The sequence below is a fragment of the Bos mutus genome, chromosome 26 (genome assembly GCF_027580195.1).
Source record: "Bos mutus isolate GX-2022 chromosome 26, NWIPB_WYAK_1.1, whole genome shotgun sequence".
Classification (NCBI taxonomy): domain Eukaryota; kingdom Metazoa; phylum Chordata; class Mammalia; order Artiodactyla; family Bovidae; genus Bos; species Bos mutus.
The window spans coordinates 10,034,404-10,059,422 of record NC_091642.1 but is presented as its reverse complement, the minus strand read 5'-3'; the positions used below and the strand labels follow the sequence as shown (position 1 = coordinate 10,059,422).

Below are 25,019 nucleotides of genomic sequence, written 5' to 3'. Positions count from 1 at the left end.
GATGTTGCCATGCTGGAGAAGGGCCTCAGGAAACAGGGAAGTATGGGCAGTAGGGAGGGCTGGGGGAGTCTGGCCCTGCAGCGGGGGAGTCTGCTGGCCAAGCAGAAGGACAGTGGGCGACAAGCACTGGGCTGAGTGTCAGCACCGCTGCCGGCGGGCATAGGAAGTCCTGTTTTTCTGCCCTTGAGCTGACAGTCTGGTCCAAGAGACAGCATTAAAGGATTACAACAGCACACGGCCCTAATTGTCTTTGCATCTCATTTGGTAATTAATGTAGATGGCCATTAGTATTTATCTAGAAAGTATTAAAAAGCAGAGGCATTACTTTGCCAACAAAGGTCCGTCTAGTCAAGGCTATGGTTTTTCCTGTGGTCATGTATGGATGTGAGAGTTGGACTGTGAAGAAAGCTGAGCGCCACAGAATTGATACTTTTGAACTGTGGTCTTGGAGAAAACTTGAGAGTCCCTTGGACTGCAAAGGAGATCCAACCAGTCCATTCTGAAGGAGATCAGCCCTGGGATTTCTTTGGAAGGAATGATGCTAAAGCTGAAACTCTGGTACTTTGGCCACCTCATGCGAAGAGTTGACTCATTGGAAAAGACTCTGATGCTGGGAGGAATTGGGGGCAGGAGGAGAAGGGGACGACAGAGGATGAGATGGCTGGATGGTATCACTGACTCGATGGACATGAGTCTGAGTGAACTCTGGGAGTTGGTGATGGACAGGGAGGCCTGGCGTGCTGCAGTTCATGGGGTCGCAAAGAGTTGGACATGACTGAGATTGAACTGAACTGAGAAGGTATTCTCCACAAAGGCAGATATCTTGTCTCTTCTGTTCACTCCTATCTCCCTGCTTCTAGAAAGTTCCCACTGAGAAATACTTGTTGAGTGACTTAATCACATGCCTCCTTATCACAGCCAGTTCCTGGTTATATTCAAGAGGAGATTTCGTTCCCACTACCCAGAACATTCTATTTCTCTTCTCCAAGTCCATTCACCTCTTTTTTGGCTCAGTGTTTCATCAATGTGTGTCTCCCCTGTACCACTTTGAAGACTTTTTATCACATCTGTATACCACTTGTATTACTATCTACTTACTATTTTTCTTTACATTGATTCTTTTTTTTTATTTCAACATATTACATTAGTTTTGTTTTAGGTAATGTCAGTGAAGTTACAGGTTTGGCGCACTAATAACTTTTCCCTAATATGCTTTAAATGTATAACTATTAAAAATATCCTCATATAAGAAACTTGACTATGGTAACACCTCCTTACCCTATAAAACTCCAAGTATTCCCTCTTCTGGAAAATCTCCCCAGACCTCTTCCAAGGCGGATTTAAACATGGCTTTTATGTTTCTGTCATGTGGTAACCTTTCCATCAACCATCTACAGAAGTGGGCAAGGGACCACGAGGCTTCTGACTTGATACAGGGCCAGGAATGCAGTCAGTCCTTAGTACCTGATTTTGAAAGACTGAAGTAAACCCCTCGAGTCTAGGAGAGTTTGTGCTGTCGGGCCACACATAGGTGCCCTGAGTGGATGCCCTAGGATTCTCTGAAGACAATTGGCTGTAGCCAGCCTTCCATGCGGGTGCCATCCACAAGTCAGATATGTGAACTTCCATTTCGACTCACACCCCCAGCAGGGAGCTAGTGTGTTCTTTGCAGAGGGAGAGTTTGGCCTCTGCCCTTCAGCATCACATAGTCCCCATCAGTTAACCAGCCAGCCTTGCATATTTCCAGTCTCTGGCTTTGCTTCCCAGGTTGCTTCATCTATGAAATCGTGCCATTGGCAGACTAGGGAGGTGCCATTGGCCCAGTGGGGCAGACACAAGTAAAACAGAATGAATAGAATTGGATGGGCTGAAGGTTCCTTTCAGTCTCCTGAATAACTTATTATACACACACTGCACTCTCCGTTCTTCTTAATCTGGACACTGACTGCACCTGGTATCTGCCAGTGCTCTTGATCCCATACTCTGGCTTCTCGCCCCTCCAGCATGAGTCTGTCTGTACAGGCAGGGTCCTGTCTTATACAGTTTTATGACCCCCTTGTGCACTTGGGACAGTGCTCAGTGACTATCTGATTAGCTCCTGATATAATGTACGTATCAGGCCAATTTGGGCATAGTTTTCTAGCTTGGCTTCCCATTTTTCACTTGACTTCTCACTTCTCAGCTAAAACAAAAATATTGTTGCCCCAACAGAGTGTAAAGGAAGCTGCAAACACAGAAGAGGGCACTGCCTGGTGGACAGGGCTTGGGATATTTCCTAGGCACTGATTCTCCTTTTGTTTTCTAGAGAACTCTGTTGGCAAAGATCTTCGATTTGCTTTGTGGTTTTACATTCTTTTCTGTAACTGAGTGCTTCTCAGTGTCACAGTTGACAGCCTTTTCAGGATGCTTTTGGCTTCAAGTAACAGATAACCCAATACAAGAAAACAATGTTTTTTGTTGTCATTCAGTTGCCAAGTCATGCCAGACTCTTTGTGACCCCATGGACTGCATGCAGCACACCAGGCTTCCCTGACCTTCACTATCTCCCGGAGTTTGCTCAAACTCGTATCCATTGAGTCGATGATGCTATCCAGCCATCTCATCCTCTGTCATCCCCTTCTCCTCCTGCCTTCAGTCTTTCCCAGCATCAAGGTCTTTACCAGTGAGTTGGCTCTTTACATCAGGTGGCCAAAGTACTGGAGCTTCAGCTGCAGCATCAGTCCTTCCAATGAATATTCAGGGTTGATTTCCTTTAGGCTTTACTGGTTTCATCTCCTTGCTGTCCAGTGACTCTCAAGAGTAGCTCTTTTTATCTTCCTTTACCTGAATTCCGTGTGTTGGTTCGTGTCTTTTTCATTGTTTCTAAGTGGCTGCAGCAGCTCTATCAGGTCCCACATGACAGTGTCGAGTGGCAGGAACATATCTGAAGAACATAAAATCTACAGTCTTGTATCTCCTCTAAAGACTGAGAAAAATGTCTCCAGAAGCACAGCTGGCTTTCCTTTCTGTTTCATTGGCCCAAGTGTATGTCACATGACCATATCTAAGCTAATTATTTGAACATTAGTAAGTATGTAAACAGGAGAGGGAACGTACGTTTTGGAGGCAACAAATGACATCTGCCACAAAAGTTCAGATTCAGAGTTTCTCCCAGTGTGAATCGGAAAGCATCTCCACCAGAATCATCTAGAATATGCTTGCTAAAATGCACCTTCCTGAGCTCTTCCTGACTGTTTTAGTCAGAAGCTTTGGGAATATTTTAACAATAATCCTGGGAGTCTTAGATGCAGTAGGCTTCAGATCCATGGTCTGGTGTTTGTAGTTGTCACTTATCAATATTTACAAGGTTAAGATGATCCTTCAGCAGTGCTGATCCTCTTGATAGGAGGAGAAGACAGATTCAGCCTTCAAAAATTCCCTTCCCAGCCCTAGCCTTTTGGAGATTCAAACAGAAATATTAGCTGATACAAGGATGATATCTAGGATTTGCTTTAAAATAATCTGAATAGCAGGGGAGAAGAGAGTATGTGAATACAACAGAGTTGGCCCTGATCTGATAATATTGAAACTGTTTGATATAATAGAGTTCATTATATTGTTCCATTTACTTAAGTTAAAAAAAAAAGTCTCCTAGACATCCCTGGTGGTCCAGTGGGTAAGAATCTGCCTACCAGTGCAGGGAACACCGGTTTGATCCCTCCTCTGGGAAGATTCCACATGCCTCGGGGCACCTGAGCCCATGTGCCACAACTACTGAGCCCATGCTCTAGAGCCTGTGCTCCACAACAGGAGAGGAGTCCCTGTTGACGGCAACTCAAGAAACCCCGAGTGCTGCAACAAAGACCTAGCACAGCCAGCGATATCTCAAATTCATCTAACCCCCACTGCCCAGTGTGCTCAATCGTGTCCACCTCTTTGTGACCCCATGGACTGTGGCTCACCAGGCTCCTCTGTCCATCGGGATTCTCCAGGCAAGAATACTGGAGTGGGTTGCCATTTCCTTCTCCAGGCAATCTTCCTGATCCAGGGATCAAATCCATGTCTCTTTTGTATTCTCATTGGTAGGCATATTCTTTACCACTGCGCCACCAGGGAAGGCGGAGAAGGCAATGGCACCCCACTCCAGTACTCTTGCCTGGAAAATCCCATGGATGGAGGAGCCTGGTAGGCTGCAGTCCATGGGGTCGCACAGAGTCGGACACGACTGAGCGACTTCCTTTTCACTTTTCACTTTCATGCATTGGAGAAGGAAATGGCAACCCACTCCAGTGTTCTTGCCTGGAGAATCCCAGGGGCGGGGGAGCCTGGTGGGCTTCCGTCTATGGGGTCGCACAGAGTCGGACACGACTGAAGCAACTTAGCAGTAGCAGCAGCAGCACCAGGGAAGGAAGCTCTATACCTAATTGGAATGCTCAAGCTTAGGAGGTGGTGAGTGGAGCTCCTTTTTTATGTAAGTGGGTATGACCTGGGATCAGGGTACAGGACACAGAAGACTGGGCATTCCAATTCTTGTGTTACCAATAGCTGATGGTATACAGTCTAACAAATTAGCCTATTTGAATGTCAGTTATTACAGTGAAATAGGCACTTTAATAGTAAACCATGGAGTCCATGATAAGCACATGAAGAAGGAATCTATTTAAATTTCCATCAGAAATGTGACTTTTAGAAGTATGTGTGTGTTAGTCGTTCAGTCGTATTCGATTCTTTGATCCCATGGACTGTAGCCTGCCAGACTCCTCTGTCCATGGGATTCTCCAGGCAAGAATACTGGAGTGGGTTGCCATTTCCTTCTCCAGTAGATCCTCCCGACCCAGGAATTGAACCCAGGTCTCCTGCATTGCAGGTGGATTGTTTACCATCTGAGCCACCAGGGAAGCCCCTGGTGTTTTGCAATAGAAGTGTATTTCTTTCTTTATTATTTTTTTTTTTTAACCTTTTTGGCATCTGGGATCTTAGTTCCCCAACCAGGGCCTGAACCTGAACCCCCTGCATTGGAAGACAGAGTCTTAACCACTGGACCACCAGGGAAGTCCCAAAAGTATATTTCTTTATGCTGCAGAGAATTCTTGTTTTGGGCCATCAAGCCTTGGGGCATCTGTTTCTTTAAGAGGAAGAAATGAAGCCTGGAGTCTGTGAGTCTCTTGCCCTTTGGTCCCAGAGGATATAAAACATAGCAATGCTTTCTTGACTCTAAAGATAGGAAGCCTGGTGTCCACCTATAGCCACAGTCTCTTCCCCATGGGGGCCTAGATGCAGAAATTTCCAGAGAAAAGGTGCTTCCTTTTAGTGGTGTGGGCAGGTAAGCGCCACTCTTTGTGAGAGGTCTGTGTCAGCCAAGGAGCTGATCTGGGGCCCTCTGAGGAAACAAAGCAAAATCCACAGCTCACAAATGGCACTCCTTCCCTGACAGTACCGCCCAGGAACGGGCTGTTAGATTTAGCCTCTGCCCAATTCAGTTGGTAAAGATTTTGCCTGCAATGCAGGAGACTCAGGTTCCATCCCTGGATGGGAAGATCCCCTGGAGAAGGAAATGGCAACCCACTCCGGTATTCTTGCCTGGAGAATCCCATAGACAGAGGAGCCTGGCCGGCTACTGTCCGTGGGGTCGCAAAGAGCCAGACACGACTTAGCAACTAAACCATTTTAGAGGGTACCTCAGCCCAGGAGAAGGCATTTTGCAAACTGTAGAGCGCCGTGTGCTCTACGGATCCGGATCCGTGGTTAAGCGGCGTTAGGACTCCGCAGGTGAAGAAATGAAGGGCCAGAATTTGGCTCCAGGAACAAGTGAGGCCCCACAACACCCCAGCTTCTTTCTGACGCTCCAGAGGGCAGCGGGCCGGCATGTCCCCTCCTCACGTCCGTCCCCACAAGCGCGCCTGGAACTCCGAGTTGGGGCACCGGCCTGTACTTGGCCTTCTCAGTGGGTTCACACGCCGGTGCCTTCCCCGAGGTGCCCTGCGTAGTGGAAAGCGCCGTGGAAAAACTTAAGAACTGTGACAAGTTGTCATGACTCAGACTTCTGGAGGAAGTTGGCAGTGCCGTTCAGGAGCCACGGCCGGGCCGCGGGTCCGTGCGTCGGTCCCACTGGCCCTCTGTCCCCTGCGCGCTGTGCGGCCGCGGGGCGAGTGGGCGCGCCGCCACGTGGGGCCCTCGGTGGCCTGGGCGCGCCGCGGCCGGCCCCGCGCATTCCTGGCCCGGGAGGAGAACGCGGCGGGCGCCCTGCGCGAGCAGCTGGCTGCGCGCTGGCCGGCCCGGAGCGCCGAGAGCTGGGGGAGGAGCCTGGCCCGGCCGCCGCCGCTCTCCCCACTCCTTGGCCTTTTGTGCCGCCACTTTGCCCGAGCCCTTCAGGGAGCCGCGCCTCCCCGCGCCGTTGCCCCGGGAAAGTTCGCGTCTCCGGGCCGAGCCGGGCGGTGGAGACTCCGCGCGCCGCGCCGCCGCCGGCCTCGGAAACCTCAGCCTCTCGGGGGGTGGTTCTCGGGCACTTGCGTCCCCCCGAAGGAAGGCGGCTCCCTGGCGGGCCATCTGCAATCGCCCCCAACCGGTAAGTGCCCCGCGGCCAAGAGCGGGCGGGAGGACGAGCGCCCGGGGTCGGGGAGGAGACCCGCGTCCCCCGGACCTTGGCCGCCAGACAAAGGCGTGCTAGAAGTAACCAAAGCTCATGTCATCTCTCTCCACCGGGGACTGGTTAAGGGGAGGAAAGGGACTGGACACATATATGTCCCCTTGCCGGCGGAGTGTGTGTGTGTCTGCCGGGCAGACGCCCTCGGCGTCGGCCCAGGAAGCTCGTGCCGTCGGGTGAGGCGGGTCGGACTCGGTCCCCGAGGTTGGGGTGCGAGCCTGCGGCTGCGATCCCGCCCACGGTGGAGGGAATCTGTGCCCGCGGCCCGGGGCCCCATCCGAGGTCGGGGTTCCCGCCCGCCCCCGGCTCCGCGCCATCCCCGCCGGGTTCCTGGCGAGCTGGTGTGGTCCCACCCGGTAGCGCGGGGGGCTCCCCTGGCGGGCCACCGCGGCGCGTGGATGAGCCATAAAACTCCGCACTGGATTGCCTCCGAGTTTGGGACTTTTAAATTCTCGAACAGTTACGTCAGCCGGGTGAGCGCACTTCGGGGCTCCGGAGCACCACGTGACCGGCCCCCTTTCACCACCGCCCCCCCCCACCTCCTTCGGCGTCCTTGGCTCCCGCGGCCTCGGAGGCCGAGTCTTCCCTGGCCTTCGGGGCGTCCTGGAAAGGCAACTTCAAAAGTAGTGATTGACAGCGGGATTCCTGCGGCAAGCTGTTGTTGCATGGTGCTCCCACAACGTTTATTGTCCTCCGCGGTGCCTGTCTTTTCTGAAAACGGCATCATCACCGTGATATTATTATTGTTGTTATCTTTTGCCTCCGTCAAGTGCTCTGACAGGAAAAAGTGAGAGTGGGTTGAGCTGCAATGAAATAGACACGGTGAGACCGATGTCTCCAAGGTGGCCTGGGGGGATGGAAATAGAAGCCAAGTCTGGGAAGGGTAGCCAGGGGTCTTGGTTGGTGCCCGAGTGTGTGTGTATGTGCGCGCGCGCGCACGTCTTCATATGTGGGCGTGCATGTGTACACCTGACTGTCCAAGTCATTTCTATCACAGTACATGGAAAAGCAAGGGTCCTAGTGAATTTCCTTTCAGTTTCATGCTAGAGGAGGGTGCAACTCTGTTAATCGGTGGAGAACTTTTTATTTCTCTAGGATTCCCTATGGAGGCCACATCTCAGAAGCTGTTTTCACTGTATTTGGAAATGACTTTGTCAGGGGTCTTGTCCCAAGGCTGGGTGTCATCTGGGGGTTCCATCCATTCAGATTCACTTGTGTATTTCAGAGCTAGTCTTCACTAGTGTTTTTATGGGGCCCGTTTCGACAATTGATGAGAAGCAGAGGAAGGATTTGGTTGGGAACTGTGGAGTGAGTGACCTCCTAGACTGGTTTCCCTGTTCTCAGGTGGAGCTGGGAGCTCCTGCAGAGAATGGGGCCAGTTGTGCTGGGCAGGTGAGAAGGGACTGAATTCCCATGGGGCTTCTCACAGGCAGTGTCTGGGGCTGGGCATTCTCCTCCAAGGAGAGTCGGAGCAGTAAATAGGTCAGGGACCCACCTCCTTGTGCAGACACCACAGCCAGCTCTCAGCTACCCAGAGCCTCATCTTTGGCTCTTGCGTTGTTACTGGTTTCTCATCAGAAGTTAACTTCCTGAGTCTCAGATAGACCGGGCAACAGGGAGTGTGACATACAGAGGCATTACTGCTTATGGAAACCCATGGAGCCAGGGGGCCTCTCCTGGCTCCCCCTGGGAGAGTTAGAATTGGCTTCTGGTCCCTCCATCCATTCCTTTTGTTCTCCATCCCTTTTATCTCTCTAAGCTTGGCCACTTAGAATATTTTAGCTGGAAGGAAACTTGAAGGTCAAGGTTTTATCTTGTAGATATGAAAAGGGAGACTCAGAGAAGTCTTGGGTCTTGGCTACGGTCACACGTGAAGGTGGGACTCAAACCCTAGACCACAGAATGCTGGCCTGGCGGCCGAATCCTGTGGCCTCTTTGGTTTCATCCCGCTTTGTACCATGGTTATTTACATTTGTCATTGCCATGGAAACAGGCAGTGCTTGCCAGATACTTGTCTAGTTTGTGGTACTACTCCATAAGAGTGAGGAGGGGCCTGGGGGCTGAATGGTGGTTGAAGTAAGTAAGCCTGTCCCTACTTGCTGGGAGGTGTGTGTGTGTGTGTGTGGTATAGCTGAGCATACACACATTGGCCAAAGGGGTGTGTGTGTGTGTGTGTGTGTGTGAGATATTCCTGACATACACACATTGGCCAAACTTTATGGTGAGGATAGTGTGTGTGTGACTGTGTGTGTGTGTGTGAGATATACTTGAGCGTACACACATTGGCCAAACTTTATGGTGAGGATAGTGTCTCAGGAAGGGATGTCTGGATATGCATAAGGATGTTGTGGTCGCCTCAGTGACTAGAGCGGGCCCTATCTGGTAAGAGCCAGTGATGCTGTGTACGGGGACAGTCCTGTCCAACTGAGAACCGCCTCGCTCCAAATGCTGATAGCACCCCCTATAAAGGACACCGCAAGGGCTTGAGGAGTAGGGAGAGACCAGTTCTAATTGGGAAGATGAGAGATGCTGATCTGTGGGCTTGCTGGAGCCCAGGCTTCAGGATTGGGTGAGGCTGGGAGAGACTGAGGGTGGAGTCAAGAGCACGTGTGTGTGTGTGTGTGTGTGTGTGTGTGTGTGTGTGTGTGTGTGTGGTGGTGGTGGGGGGGGACTCAGTTCCACAGCCAAAAGCAGATGGTTCTTGAATTAACTGTGGTTTGAGTCTAGCAGGCCCTGGCACCTTTTGCACATTCAGGAGAAGGTTTAGGAAGCTGGTGGTGGTATCGCTGACTAGTTCGGTGGAGGAGAAAATCTAGGGAGAAGGGCTGGGTGCCCTAGTCTCTCTTGCTGTGACCTGTGGCCAAGGTGCGTGAAGTCCATCCTGGTGGCTGGGTTTTGTCCTCCCTGCCCCCACTGAGGTCACAGTCCTTTGTTTATAGACTCCATAAATCATTTCTACAGCAACTCATCCTGATGACAAAACAGCCCATGAATTATGAAATCATTCGAGAGGAAAGAAGGCATGAAAAAGAAGAGCTGGAGAAACAAGTTTGAGGGGAAGTGCCTCTAAAAATAGAGTAGAGGGCAGGGGAAATTCTCCAGGGACTACAGAGCAATGATCTGTGATGGGGGTTTCGTTTCAGATCTGCTGGGTATCAGTGGCAGCCCCCTGCCCTTCTTATCTGGTCCTCTCTGGTGTGTAGTTTCAGTCTGTCATTTAGCAAATGTAGTCAGTGCTGCCAGTTAAAAGAAAGCAAAGTTCCCAAGACTTTTTTTTCCCGGGGTTGGAGGAAGGCAGGACAGAGCTAGCTCCAAATTTAGGCAGAGATTCTCCATGAGAATTCCTGCCCGACTCTCACCAGCTGTGTGACCTTGAACATGTCATGAAGAGTTTGTCTGAATCATGATTTCCACTTTTAAAGGCTGGGGATACTTACCCTGCCCGCCTGGCTCACAGATCTGTGGGGGCAAGAAAAGTCATGTGCGTGAAAATACTTGGCACACTGTGAAGTGCTATGCAAATGGAAAGTCATGCAAGTATTTTTCACCTTGTTAGATTGAAAGGGATTTAATTAGAAGAGCTCATTTTCCTAAGCCCTTCTGAAGCTTATTTTTGTTGCTTATTGTTTTTAATTGGAAAGGAGGTGCTTCCTATGTGGCGCTAGTGGTAAAGAATCCTCCTGCCAATGCAGCAGATGCAAGAGACATGGGTTCGATCCCTGGGTTGGGAAGATCCCTTGGAGGAGGAAATGGCAACCCGCTCCAGTATTCTTGCCTGAAAAATTCCATGGAAGGAGGAGCCCGGTGGGCTAGAGTCCACGGGATTGCAAAGAGTCGGACACGACTGAGCACACATTATTTTTAACTGGGAACGAGGAAGGGTGCTCTTCCATGCAGATCTCTTTTGTTTGGAAGCTGGTTATATAGGTTTTCTTTCTTTACACCCTCCCGGGTTTTGTCATCCTCCATTTTAATTGCTTGTTCATACGTTCCCCCACAAAACAAGTAAAAATAAAAGAATAGGAAATGCATGTTGGTTCTGCTTACAGAGAACAAGTCTGGGGGAAAAAAAGGAAAGATAAAGCAGTTGCTTTACTGGCTCCTGTTACTGACTGTGTCTCAGTGGTCCTCTGAGGTCCAGAGCTCTCCCATTGGGGTGGTCATTGAGAGCATACAGCTCCTGGCTGGCATCCTCAGGTTTAAGCTCCTGAGGGCACAGGTTGGTTTCATTTCCCTGATGGGGGCTCATTCCAACCTGAGAAGAGGCAGTTGGGTCATGTCAATGTCAGGAGCATCTTTTTCTTCCTTCTTGTCAGGACGCCTCTCCCTCCAACCCACGGGCTTCCCTTGATGCCTGCTCTGCAGCTGCGTGCTTCACAGCAAACAAGAAAAGTTCCAGTGTTTCCTTCAAACCTTGACCGAGGCGTGCTCACCTTGTGAATTATCTGGCCAGGGAACCTGCGTTCCACTGCTTCCTGCTTCCAGCTCACAGGTTGTCTCGTGTCCAGCTGTGTGTGCTAGGGTCCCTCTCCTCCAGGGCTGACAAGACCCTGACTCACTTCTTCCAGCTTCCTTGTACCCAGTACTGTGCCAGGCAGGATGCATTTCCAGCAGTTCCTTCTTGGATTGGTGACTCTCTGCCTTGACTCCTCTCTGGAAGGGCGGGTACAAGCCTTTATTCCTCGCATGAGGTCTAGACCTATCTTTGCATTCATGGGTAGGGAGAGCTTTCAGAGGCAGTGTTACTACTTGTGTGGTTTTGGAATCAGGGAAAGTCTGTCATCGTTATGAGGTACTGAGGACTCCAAGAGACTTAAAAAAAATTATTTATTTCACTTTTTTGGTTGAGCTGGGTCTTCATTGCGGCACTCGGGCTTTCTCTAGTTGCGGGGGACTACTCTTTGTGGCAGCGTGTGGGCTTCTCATTATGGTGGCTTCTCTTGTTGCAGAGCATTGGCTCTAGGTTGCCGGCTCAGTAGTTGTGGCTTTGTTGCTCCATGGCATATGGAATCTTCCCGGACCAGGGATCGAACCCAGGTCCCCTGCATTGGGAGGTGGATTCTTATCCACTGTACCACCAGGAAAGTCCCCACAAAGCTTTTTTAAAAAAACAAACACTACATTTTGCCTTGTCTATAATGAAGGCATTTGTGCAGTCCTCAGCTTAATTGTAGACTTCCCGGTAGCTCAAACTGTAAAGAATCTGCCTGCGATGCAGGGGACCAGGGTTTGATCCCTGGCTAGGGAAGATCCTCTGGAGAAGGGAATGGCAATCCACTCCAGTATTCTTGCTTGGAGAATTCCATGGACAGTGAAGCCTGGAGGTCGCAAAGGGTTGGATGCAATTGAGCGACTAACACACAGCTTAATTGAGCTGAGTTGCCTGCTCTCAGTGCAGAAAAGTTAGAGAGGAAGCTGGTTCTGGCCCGAATTAAGTGGCAGCTAGATAGCTCTGGTGGCAGCATCTTTCTGTCCATGTTACTTTCCGCACATCCATACGTCCAGCTTATATATATCAGACACTTGCTATTTGTTGAGGACCCGTTGTGAGGTCCACGCTATGCTTTACATACACATTTTGCACTTCTTTTCTTAAAAAAAAGTATGATTATTTATTTTTGACTGTGCTGGATCTTCATTGCTGTGTGGGCTTTTCTCTAGTTTCGGCAAGTGGGAGCGACTCTCGAGTTGTGATACACAGGTTTCTAATTACCGTGGCTTCTCTTGTTGAGGAGCATGGGCTTTAGGGTACATGGGCTTCGGTAGTTGCGGCTCCCAGGCTCTCGAGCACAGGCTCAATGTTTGTGGCGGAGGGCCTTAGTTGCTCCAAGACATGTGGGATCTTCCCGGACCAGGGATCTAACCTCTGTCTCCTGCACTGGCGTGAGGATTCTTTACCACTGAGTCTACCAGGGAAGCCCTCTTATTTCTTTTAGTAATCTTTCCCAGTGATTCGACATGTCCCCATTTTACAGATTCAGAAACTGAGGCTCAAAGAGGACTACAGCAGGCTGGTCAATGGCAGAGCTGAATTCAGGCTCACGTCTGCCTGAACTGCGCTGTCTGTCTGCACTGGCTGCCCTGCTCGTGCACGCGGTGGATGCCTCAGGTTGATTTCTTTGATTTCTGTGTCTGGTGTTCTGGTGAAGTCGGGGCACCTGTTGGGTTTCACACCCTGGCTCTTGGGAGAGGTCGGCAGCCTTGGCTGAGGTCTTGCCCCTGAGGTGCTGGCCTGATCAGCAGGCATACCCCCTTCACTTTGTGCACTCTGATCAGAAGGATAGTGACATCATCACTTAACCTGAGCATGCAGCTTCTCCCAGGGCTTGGATGGGTTTATTTCTTTGTCTTTTAAAAAGAACAGTGACTGCTCTCTCCTTGCGTTGTCCTAGAATAACTTCCTCCCCTTTGAGCTTTGCATAAACCCCAGTCCTCCAGCTCATTAACCCTGAGAGGTGTGGGAATGATAGTCCAATTTTAAGGAGTATTGAAGTTGTATGCGAGAGGAAGGCTCCCCCTCTGCACCCCCTCCCCACCATCAGGTCTCCCAGGGAGCTGGTGCCCTCCACCTCCCATCCGTACATCCTGACCAGGATCCTGGCCTCTGGCCAAGGCACCAGGCCAGCCGGGGCTGGGCCACCCTGGGCACTACCCAGCGCCTCCTCCAAGCTGTTCCTTCTTAGCCAGCCCAGAGGGCTGCGCCTCTGGAGCCTTGGGTTTTTGAGATCAGAAAATCAGAGGCCTGGAAGGGACCCTGGGGACCCAACAGGCCAAGCCCTCCTCACTCTACGGAGGAGGCACTTGCAGGCCAGGTGGGGAGGGGTCTTGCCCACCTCCCTTGGATCAGAGCCATGCGTGCGGCCCTGCTGGCAGCTGACAGGCTTTCCGTGGGGAGGCCGACCCCGCTGGGCAGCTTTGCACCCACTGTCTTCGCTCTGCATCCTTGAGAGGTAGTGCTTGAGGCCCAGGGTCCTGTGGGCCTGAGGTCTGTGTAGCAGCCGGATGGAGCTCAGCTCAGCGAGGCCACGCGTGGAGGGACTTTTCCCACCCAGGGGGCTCCATTTGCTCCTCCCGAAATGGGCTGTCCCGTGGCTCACAGTGGTGGAGGGTCTGCATGGTGCCCAGCAGCCCACAGTAGGTTCCCACAGCCCTGGTTCCCTTTGCTTGTTGCCATGCCCATTCCACGGCCCCAGCCGACGTGCACACGGGGCCTGGGATGGCTAAGGAGCAGTGCACACCCGAGGGCATTCACCTGGCCAGGGGCAGCCGGGGGAGGGCATGGGTACTCTGGAAAAGCACATTCAGCGTGTCCTGTTGGGGAAAACAGCACGCCCTGTTGTTTGCATTGCTGACGCCGTCGCTTGTAGAGCGCTTCCCACGTGCCGGGCCCTTTGCTAGAGAAACATTGACCTGACTGCTCTCAGTGGACCCTCCTCATGCCCTTTCCAGGCAGAACGGCCCTTGCCCTCGCTGACAGGTGCGGGGGGCCGACCTCGGAGGGAACTTCTCGCAGGCTCGCACAGCTGTGTCGGTGAGGGCTGCCCCACCTCCCAGGGGTAGGGGCTGACCTGAACTTGGTTGGGGGCTGCCTGATCCTGCTGAGTTATCTGTTACTCACTCTGTGTTAGAAAAAAGTAAAAGCACAGCAAAACCACCGACTCATAGTTTTCTGTTCCTTAGAATGATGTGTCTTTATTTAATTTGAGCAGTGGATTTCATTGAAAGTTGAAGTAAATAATTGTACAGAGTCGGGGCTGGAGTCTGAGGTGTTATCTGTGAAGCATGTGGTTAATAAGGTGACCTTCCAACCAATCAGATGCTCAAAACCCACGTGGTCTTTTTTTAAAAGCATCTGTTTATCTGTTCGGCTGCAGTGGCTCTTAGTTGCATCATGTGGGATCTAGTTCCCTGGCCAGGGATTGAACCCGAACCCCCTGCATTGGGAGTGCGGAGTCTTAACCACTGGACCACCCAGAAAGTCCCCCACTTGGCCTGGATTGCTCCCCAGGGCCCTTCCCTCACACCTGGTGTTGGGTGGATGTTGTGAAGTTCGATGCAGGACTGATCCCATCTCCTCTGCACCTGCTGGGATTCCGCCCCACGTTCCTTGGCCCTGCTCCACGGCTCCTGCATCTCCTCCCACTCCAGTTATTCTCTACCCCACCCCCCACTTGCAGGACAGCCTGTCCTCAGCCTTCGAGGCCTTCTCTGCAGGCTGGCCCGGGCCCGGCTGTCTAGGTGAATGAACGCCCCATGGACCCCCATTCAGTGCTGCTCCCCTTGTGACCATGCTCTGCCCTCCCGAGCCCAGATGGGCTCTGCGGGTGCTGGGAGAGGCTGGTTGCCTGCATGCCTTTACTCCAGAACGTTTTGTTCGCTTCTTTCTGAAATAATTTCCTACTTAGAAAAGTTGCACAAGTAGCCCAAAGACCTCCCTACTCCCTTTGCCCAAAGTCTGAATTGTTGCCGTTTTACCTCCTGTGCTCTCGCCGCTCCCCCCCCAATATGTGTAGGTGTGGATGGAGATGCATTTATTTATCCATCATCACTGTATTTCTGAATCATTTGAGAGCCAGTTGCAGACTGGAGAGGGGAATGGCTACCCACTCCAGTGTTCTTGCCTGGAGAATTCCATGGACAGAGGAGCCTGGTGGACTATAGTCCATGCGGTCGCAGAGTCGGACACGACTGGGCGACTAACACTTTTTGCGACTCAAAGGTGTCCCCATCCAAACGAAACTGAACAGTCCAGTGACCAATTTCCCCAAACAAGGCCCCTCTCCAGCACGACGCCGAGCCAGCCATCCAGTTGGAAATCACTATGATACGTCCCAGCATCACTCAGTCATCAGAAGCCATTCGGATTCATCCACATGGTCTCTTTTCCATCCAATCTGGGGTTCAGCCCAGAGGCATGTGTTGCACTCTAAGAATGCCCGCAGACTCTCCTTCAGTCTGGAAGGACTCCTCTGTCTCTTGCTGTCTTTCATGACCTTCTGGGGTACAGCTCCTTCATTCTGGGAAGATCCCGCAACCAGCGTCCTCCAGAGCTTCCCCGTAACCAGACTCTGGCTGTCACTTGGGGCAGGGGTCCCACAGAAGTGACGCCGGTCACTTCTGATCCCGGTCAACACCTGGCCAAGTCGGTGCCCATAGCGTTTCTCTTACTTTGAGTCTTCGTACCCCACCACCTCACAGTCAGGTGGGAGAGTCCTCCAAGCCCACTCACTTGCCCTTCACTTCTTTGAACCTCTGTCCACCTGCCTTAGAGTCCTTTGATAGCTCCTGACTGACTTCATCACCACTCTGATGGTTCTTGCACGGGGCATTTTCAGTTTTCATCACTTCTTCTACATTTACCAGTGGACACTACAGTAAAAAGGAACTTTCACCCCTCCCCTTTTATGTATTTGTTCATGTCTTTGTATGGACTCATAGATTATTACTTTACTCAGTGGGTTTTATTACTATCTGTATTTTTTTTAATGCCAAAATAGTCCCTGATCTGGCCGGTGGCAGCCTCTTTGAGGTGGTTCTGATGTCCTTTTGACGTGACCTCTTTCAGCAGACAGAGCTGGAAGATAGATGTGTATACACACACATGCACACATACACACACCCCTTTTATTTATGAGTTCAGTTCAATTCAGTTGCTCAGTTGTGTTCGACTCTTTGCAACCCCATGGACTGTAGCATACCACGCCTCCCTGTCCATCACCAACTCCCGGAGCTTACTCAAAGTCATGTCCGTTGAGTCAGTGATGCCATCCAGCCATCTCATCCTCTGTCGTCCCCTTCTCCTCCTGTCTTCAATTTTTCCCAGCATCAGGGTCTTTTAAAATGAGTCAACCCTTCACATCAGGTGGCCAAAGTATTGGAGTTTCAGCTTCAACATCAGTCCTTCCAATGAATATTCAGGACTGATTTCCTTCAGGATGGACTAGTGTGATCTTGTTGCTGTCCAAGGGACTCTCGAGTCTTCTCCAACACCACAGTTCAAAAGCATCAATTCTTCGGTACTCAGCTTTCTTCACAGTCCAACTCTCACATCCATACATGACCACTGGAAAAACCATAACTTTGACTAGACGGACCTTTGTTGGCAAAGTAATGTCTCTGCTTTTTAACATGCTGTCTAGGTTGGTTATAACTTTTCTTCCAAGGAGCAAGCGTTTTATCTATAGCTAGTGTTTATCTGATACCTCTGATTACAGCCCAGCCCTGAGAGTTCTTTCAAGCCTAAATTGCCTTTGTATAGGCAAGTCTTCCCCTGACTGTGAGAACCTGCTCCCTTTATCCTTGATACAGTTATTTTTCTGCTAATCTCCATGTGGGTAACAATTTCCTTAAGACACCAGTCTCATCCTCCCTGCCATTGTGGCCCCGACCCTTCTCCTGTCCTTTTTTCTTTTCCTGCCCAAACTGTCAGGGAGAGAGGGAGGGAGAAGCATTTTTAATCTGGAAAGCCCTCTGCACACGTGTGTCTGGTGAAGCACTTGGCTTACTCCTGTCCCCTCATAGGCCCTTCCCAGATCGCCCTGGCCTGAAAGGAGCCCGTTTTTTTTTCTGCTGCAGCTTGTTTTTCTATTACCAGCCTTCTTAGTTTTTTTTCTGTGTTAGGTTTTCAACTTGCCTTGCTCTCACTTAGCCTATCAACCCTGCGGTGTGCAGTCCTTCTCGTCTTAAAAACTACTTTATTGAGATGTGATTGACATAAATGAGGGACTTCGCTGGTGCCTGAGACAGTAAAGAATCTGCCTGCAATGTGGGAGACCCAGGTTCAATCCCTGGATCAGGAAGATCCCCTGGAGAAGGGAATGGCAACCACTTCAGTATTCTTGCCTGGAGAATTCCATGACATATAAAAGCTGTGCTATGCATATTTAATGTATACAGTTCAACGGGTTGAGGGATAAGTATATGCCTGTGAGACCATTACTGCCATCAAGGCGATAAACATATCCATCACCTCGCAAAGTATCCTCCCACCCCCATTACTGTTACTGTTATTATTATTAATATACGTGCTTAGTTGCTCAGTCTTGTCCAGCTGTTTGCGACCTCATGGACTGTAGCCCGCCAGGTTCCTCTGTCCATGGGATTCTCCAAGCAAGGATAATGGACTGGGTTGCCATTCCCTTCTCCAGGGGATCTTCCCCATCCAGAGACCAAACCTGGGTCTCCTGCATTGCAGACGGATTCTTTGTCATCTGATCTACCAGGAAAGTATGAGGATTATTAATCTGATCCCCGTTTAGCTTCTCTTGGTGCTGGCACCAGAGCTGTTCCTTTTGCATGGGTCTCATGTGTAAAACTGAAGGTGTTGGCTTCTTAGACCAGAATCTGAACGCCTGCCTCTTCGAAGCAGAGCTCCCCTCTGCCTCAGCCTCTGCAGGAAGGTGACTCATGGCCCTTTGGAGAAGCACTTGTTGATGCAAGCCTCCCTCCCTGGCATTCCACTGGAAAATCAACCCTTTGCTGGCCTGACTAAATTTATAAAGGGTTGGCCCCAGCAGCTGGTGGCAGCAGCTGGTAGTTAAAATCTCTGACAGATTTTTTTTTTCTCCTCTGAAAAATATTTCAGACACTCTGGTCCCAGCACCACCACTTGTAGAATTTGGAAGCCATTTATAGTCACTTACAGTTGGTCTGAGAAGAATTCCCCTCTGTCCTTATAAGTCAGCCCTCCGCTGTCCTTAAGCCATCTGGAGCATGACCGATCCCTTCGAAGTAAGACAGGAAGATGCAGGGGCTGAGGGTGCAGTGTGGATTTGATGGTTTTTTCCTTTACAGTCTCACTTGGTTCAGTTTAATATATATGTATACACACATATATGCATATTTAAATCATCCCTGAATATTCATTGGAAGGACTTATGCTGAAGCTGGAACTCCAATCCTTTGGCCATCTGATGCAAAGAGCCAACTCATTGGAAAAGACCCTGATGCTCGGAAAGATTGAGGGGGAGAAGCGGGAGACAGAGGATGATGGTTGGATGGCATCACTGAATCAATGGACACGAGTTTGAGCAAACTCTGGGAGATACTGAAGGACAGGGGAGCCTGGTGTGCTGCAGTCCAGGGGGTCGCAAAGAGTCGGACACGACTGAGTGACTGAACAACAGCACGGGAGGCTTATAAACCTTTATCTGAGCCTATTAACTCTGCACACTATTCGAATGCCCTTTAATCTGCAGTACATTAGGAGCAGAGAATTGGAAAGCAGAAAGTAAAAAGATAGTCAGGTGAGGTGGTGGAGGCAGATGCGCTGGCTCACAGCCTGTGAGGGAGAGGCCAGACTGAGCTTGCAGAGTCCTCAGCCATGGTACTGTCCAGGGCCTTCCCTTTCAGAGATGGAAAAGTTAAGCTCAGAGCAGTCACCTGGCTGAGATCCCAAGGTGGGGCTTGGTCTAGAATCCAGCCTTCATGACTCCATATACAATTGTGTTTTAGGGCCATGGCATACCTCCTCACTTACATCATAGGCGCTCAAGACGCTCGCTGATCATGTGTCACTGACAAAGTGTTTAATTATATTCAGGATTCTCTGTTCCAAAAAAATCCCAGCCGTCAAGCAATTGTCCAACATGCTTTGAAAATTAATTCTGTCCCCAATGAGTTAAAATGCCATCTCATAGACTGTGCGGGGAGATACTGTCATCTGACAAATTCTCCACCGGGACCTTAATTTTCCCCAGTGGTGCCTATTGAGAGAGGAACAGCTGGGTTTCTGCCCTGGGATGAGGCTGGCAAGCCTGGGTCCTCCCAGGGAGGGAAGGTGTGAGTAGAGAAGTCACTATAGGTGTGAGTTTAGAAGCGTTGCTTTGCTGGCCCCCTCTCTTAAAATTTTCACTGAGCTATGAATTGAAATTGCTCCCTGGCATCGAAATTTTCCTCCAAGATGCTTTTTCTTTTGCTTATAAAAGCCGCATATGTTCAGAATAGAACTAGAAAATAGAGTTAAACTCAACGAAAAAGAAAAGAAACACTGCTAACTTTACTACTGAAAGAGAATTGCCGTTAACTCCTTGATGTGTATCCTTCCACATTGCTTGGTTTGTTCACTGTCAATTGCTTCCTGTGTGGGTGTTTGTACATACACGCATGTGTACACACATACACACAGATACGTGTATATTCATACACACATGCACGGAAAGTCTGGATCATGCTGCCAGTAGTTTTTTAACCTATTTTCAGTTAATAATGGATGTCTTTATTTTTGAATGCATGGAGATCTACCTTCTTTTTGAAATTTTTAAAGTTGATTTTCTAACCTTTTTTTCACATGGCTGAAAATGAGTCCATTCTGTGACTGCTTTAACTTGCCTGACTGTCCCCTAGTGTGGACATTCTGGCTGTTTCCTTTTTGTTTTTCCTATTGTGGTCACAGCTGTGATTGGCATCTTTGCTCACACCCTTAATCATCTCCTTAGAATAAATTCTTGGAAGTAGAATGGTTGTGTCAAAAGAAACAGTCTTTTATGGCTTTCGGTGTGTGTTGCCAGAACTCCTGGGCCGTGTTTTTCCGCTCAGGTTTTATGACTTTGGAAGGCCGGTATTGCCTGTGGTTAAGGATTCTCCAAACCGTGGTCCAGCAGAGACATCCTGAGTCCCTGCGGGCCTCCTCCTCCAGGCCCGCCCCTTCCTTCACTTCGCTCTCTGCTCATCTCCCTCTGACTCCTCGGGTGTGGTCATCACAGGGCTCCAGGGTCGGAGGGCTTGGGATGGTGGGTGGAACTGTGAAGGAAGAAGGAAGCGTCACAAGATCCATGGGAGTAAATAGAAAGGCGTGGGCACAAGTGTGTGCCAGTCTGGCCCTATTTAGAACATAGTTTCGGAACGCTCACCCTGGGCCTCCCCGCCTCTCTTTCGTCTCAATGCCAAGGGAAGCACTTTGGGGTGTTTTGAGGCTTTGGGCTGATTCTTCAGCTTAAGATCGACTCCCAGCCCCTCACCCTGGCCTTGTGATCTGGCTCTGGCCCTTCTGTCCCCTTCCTGGTCATCTTGATCTGTGCTCCAGCTGCAGTGGCCTTTCCAAATTCCTCCAGACCGGCACTCTCCTTCCTGGACTGGGCTTTCAGATCTGCGGCTCCCTCTGCTGCAGGCTCCCTCTGCTGCAGGCGCCCCTTCCCTTACTCTTCTGCCCTTGGGATAAAACCCAGTGGGGCGGTTAAGGGCGTGGCTCCTGGTGTCTGGCTTGGGTTTGTATCCTGGTTCTGCCTTTTACCAGCTGTGCAACCTTGGACAAATTACTCAACTTCTCTATGCATTGGTTTCCTCATCTGTAAAGTGGGACTAATGATAATACCCACCTCATAGGGTGGTTGTGAGCATTGAATATGGTGATGGCTGTGAACACTTAGATCTTAGTTCCTGGCACAAAGCACGTGTCAGCAAACATTAGCTGTCACTGAGCTGATTGATGGCTGGCCTCAGCTTATAATGTTACAAAGACGTTTTCCCTGATCCCCACTCCAGGCTGGGACCTCCTAGTTTATGTTCTAGCCATTTGTATCTCTCTATCTTAGCAGTTACAACAGTTTTTACTGGAGAAATAAGTATTTTTATTTTACTTTTAGAATTGTTATTATTATTTTTAACACCAAAAACATTTTGTATTGGGGTATAGCTGATTAACGGAGAAGGCAATGGCACCCCACTCTAGTACTCTTGCCTGGAAAATCCCATGGACAGAGGAGCCTGGTAGGCTGCAGTCCATGGGGTCGCTAAGAGTCGGACACGACTGAGCGACTTCACTTTCACTTTTCACTTTCATGCGTTGGAGAAGGAAATGGCAACCCACTCCAGTGTTCTTGCCTGGAGAATCCCAGGGACGGGGGAGCCTGGTGGGCTGCCGTCTATGGGGTTGCACAGAGTCGGACACGACTGAAGCGACTTAGCAGTATAGCTGATTAAAATGTTGTGGTAGTTTCAGGTGAACAGCAGAGGGACTCAGCTATACATACACAGGTATCCATTCTCCCCCAAACCCCTCTCCCCTCCAGGCTGGCACTTGACATTGAACGGAGTTCCATATGCTATACAGTAGGTCACTGTTGCTTATCCATTTTAAACGTAGCATTGTGTGCATGACCTCCCACAGTCCCTAACTATCCCTTCCCCCTGTTTACCATAAGTTTCTTTTCTGTTTTCTAAGTAAGCCCATTTGTGTAGTTTCTTTTTAGATTCCATGTGTAAGGAATGTCACGATATTTCTCCTCCTCTGTCTGACTTACTTCATAACTCTCTAGATCCATCCATGTTGCTGCAAATGGCATTATTTCATTCTTTTTAATGGCTGATTGATATTCCTTGTATATATGTATCACATCTTCTTTATCCATTCCTCTCTTGATGGACATTTAGGTTGCTTCTGTGTCTTGGCTATTGTAAACAGTGAATACGCATTAAGAAAAAAAAATTTTTTTTAAACTTTGACTGTTGCCTGAGACTGTAAGCTCCACGAGGGCAGGGACCACCTTACAGGGTTGTTGTAATAATAACATAGTTGTTATTCAGTCAGTGTCTGCTCAGGGACTGAAGGTAATGGTCTCGTTACTGACTGCTACAGAGCCAAGTTCATCAGAAAGAAGTAATGACCCTTCCTGATAAGCTAAGACATGACTGGTCACGGAAGGGGATTCCCAGAGAGTAAAAGGATGTGTGTGACCAGCGACAGCGTCCGGTGTCCCTCGGAACTTTCAGAGCAGCCTGCTCTTGGAGGTTGTCTGATGCCAACCTTCTCAGCGGACAAAGGGCCAGTGTAGTTTTTAATTTCTAACTCACTTTAAGGTCTAAACTTCTGAAAACATATTTAAATGAATTACTAGAAAGCAAAACAAAGCTCAAGGCCAGGGTGTCTCTACCCGGGTGTACCGACCTCTGGGGCCAGATAATTCTTTGCTGTGGGTCTGCCCTGTGCATTGTAGGGTACTTAGCAGCATCCCTGGATGCCAGCTGCACCTGGCCCTCTGGTTGTGACGATCAGAATTGTCTTCAGATATTGCCAAATGTCCCCTGGTTGGCAAAAGTCACCCCTGGTTGAGAACCGCCCATCAAGACCTACAAAAGACAAACCCCGACTTTAATTACTGGAGTCAACAGACAGAATGAATACCATGTTCCTCTAAAGACCTCTAGGCCCTTACCCCGGGTGTGTGTGCTGTGTCTTCATGGAGCAGTAACCAACCCCTCCTGGATCAGCACCGCCATGGGCCATGCTTGGAGTAGCCCAGCTCCTTCCTCTACAGGAAGGGAAATTGAGGCCCTGCGTGGGACCCAGAGAAAATGTGCAGTTGAAACACATTGAAGACGTTCAGGAACATTTCTGAGCCTTGGTTTTCTCCTCTCCCAGTTCACTTGTAGCAGATGATGTCATCCAGCCGGCTGCCCTTGAAGACCTGGAAAACTCACTCTTAGCTGCCTCGACCTCCCACAGTGATGTCAGCAGCCACGTCTCCAAGGATCTGATAGCCCAGAGGTGGGGTGGGGGTGGGCCGGCGGCTGATGGCAGGACCCTGGGGCCCACTCTCTGAGGCTGCCTCCTTGTCCTCCCCTGCCCTCTTCTGCCCACAGTTCCAGCCCCTCACCCCTACACCCCTAGCCCCGGTGTGCACACTCCCCTGCATGGGGCTGGGCCAAGTCGCTCAGTGGTATTTGACTCTCTGCGACCCCCTGGACTGTAGCCTGCCAGACTCCTCTGTCCATGGAATTCTCTAGGCAAGAATACTGGAGTGGGTAGCCATTCTGTTCTCCAGGGATCTTCCTAATGCAGGGATTGAACCCAGGTCTCCTGCCTTGCAGGCAAGGCTTTACCATCTGAGCCACAAGGGAAGCTCTCCTGGGGCCTTAGGGATGACCTGAGGGGACCCCAGGAAGGAGCTTTCCCTGCCCCCAACAAAGGCCATTTTAGAGATTTGTCCTCCTGTGTTCTTATTTAAATAGAAGCCCTCCAGGAATGACATTGTGCTATTCATACTTTCCCAGGAATGACTTAGCTGCCTCTGTCCTCCCAGGACACAAGCTGGGGTAGGTGCTTGTGTTCTTTATCTTTGGGAGGTGGGCAGAGACTATAGGAGCCAGCAGCCCACAGGAAAGGGACCAGATCCCGTGTCTTCGCTCCGCAAATGGGCCTGGCTGAGGACTTCTCCTCACCTTCGAGCCGCCCACCCGCCTGCCCTGGCCCTGCCCTGCGTGCCCCACACCCCACCCCTCACTGTTCTCCGTGTGCAGTGTGTTCATCGTGCGTCTGCCTGCAGACTTCACACTTAGTTTATTGAAACCAGGCTTGTTCACAGCCAGCCTTGGGACTTGGCTCAGATGCCTTTACACACACACACACACACACACACACACACAATCTCTCTCTTTCTCTACACACAGGTGTATATATATGTATGTCTCTATAATGTATATGTATGTGTATATATATATACATACTTCTGCTTTATATTGATATATATATGTATAGTATATATTATATAATGTATAATTATATAATACATAACGTATTTATATATATGTATGTATATACTACTTCTGCTTTATTGACTATGCTAGAGCCTTTAACTGTGTGGATCACAGCAAACTGTGGAAAATTCTTAAAGAGATGGGAATATCAGACCACCTTATCTGCCTCCTGAGAAATCTGTATGCAGCTCAAGAAGCAACAGTTAGAACTGGACATGGAACAACGGACAGGTTCCAAATAGGAAAGAAGTATGTCAAGGCTGTATATTGTCAGCCTGCTCACTTAACTTATATGTAGAGTACATCATGTGAAACTCCAGTCTAGATGAAGGACAAGCTGAAATCAAGATTGCTGGGAGAAATATCAAGAACCTCAGATACGCAGATGACACCACCCTTATGGCAGAAAGTGAAGAGGAACTAAAGAGCCTCTTGATGAAAGAAAGTGAAAGAGGAGAGTGAAAAAGTTGGCTTAGAACTCAACATTCAGAAAACTAAGATCATGGCATCTGGTCCCATCACTTCATGGGAAATAGATGGGGAAACAGTGGAAACAGTGACAGTTTATTTTTGGGGCTCCAACATCACTGCAGATGGTGACTGCAGCCATGAAATTAAGATGCTTGCTCCTTGAAAGAAAATCTATGACCAATTTAGACAGAATGTTAAAAAGCAGAGACATTATTTTGCCCACAAAGGTCCTTCTAGTCAAAGCTATGGTTTTTCCAGTAGTCATGTATGGATGTGAGAGTTGGACTATAAAGAAAGCTGAGCACAGAATTGATGCTTTTGAGGTGTCGTGTTGGAGAAGACTCTTGAGAGTCCCTTGGACTGCAAGGAGATCCAACCAGTCCATCCTGAAGGAAATCAGTCCTGAATATTCCTTGGAAGGACTGATGTTGAAGCTGAAACTCCAATACTTTGG

General features: G+C 49.7%; 1 protein-coding gene across 11 annotated transcripts in view; it reads left to right on the top strand.

Annotated features, from left to right (window-relative positions):
• The window catches only part of TACC2 (transforming acidic coiled-coil containing protein 2), a 234,542-nt gene that overhangs the window by 94,417 nt on the left and 115,106 nt on the right, over positions 1 to 25,019 (top strand). The window lies entirely within an intron of this gene.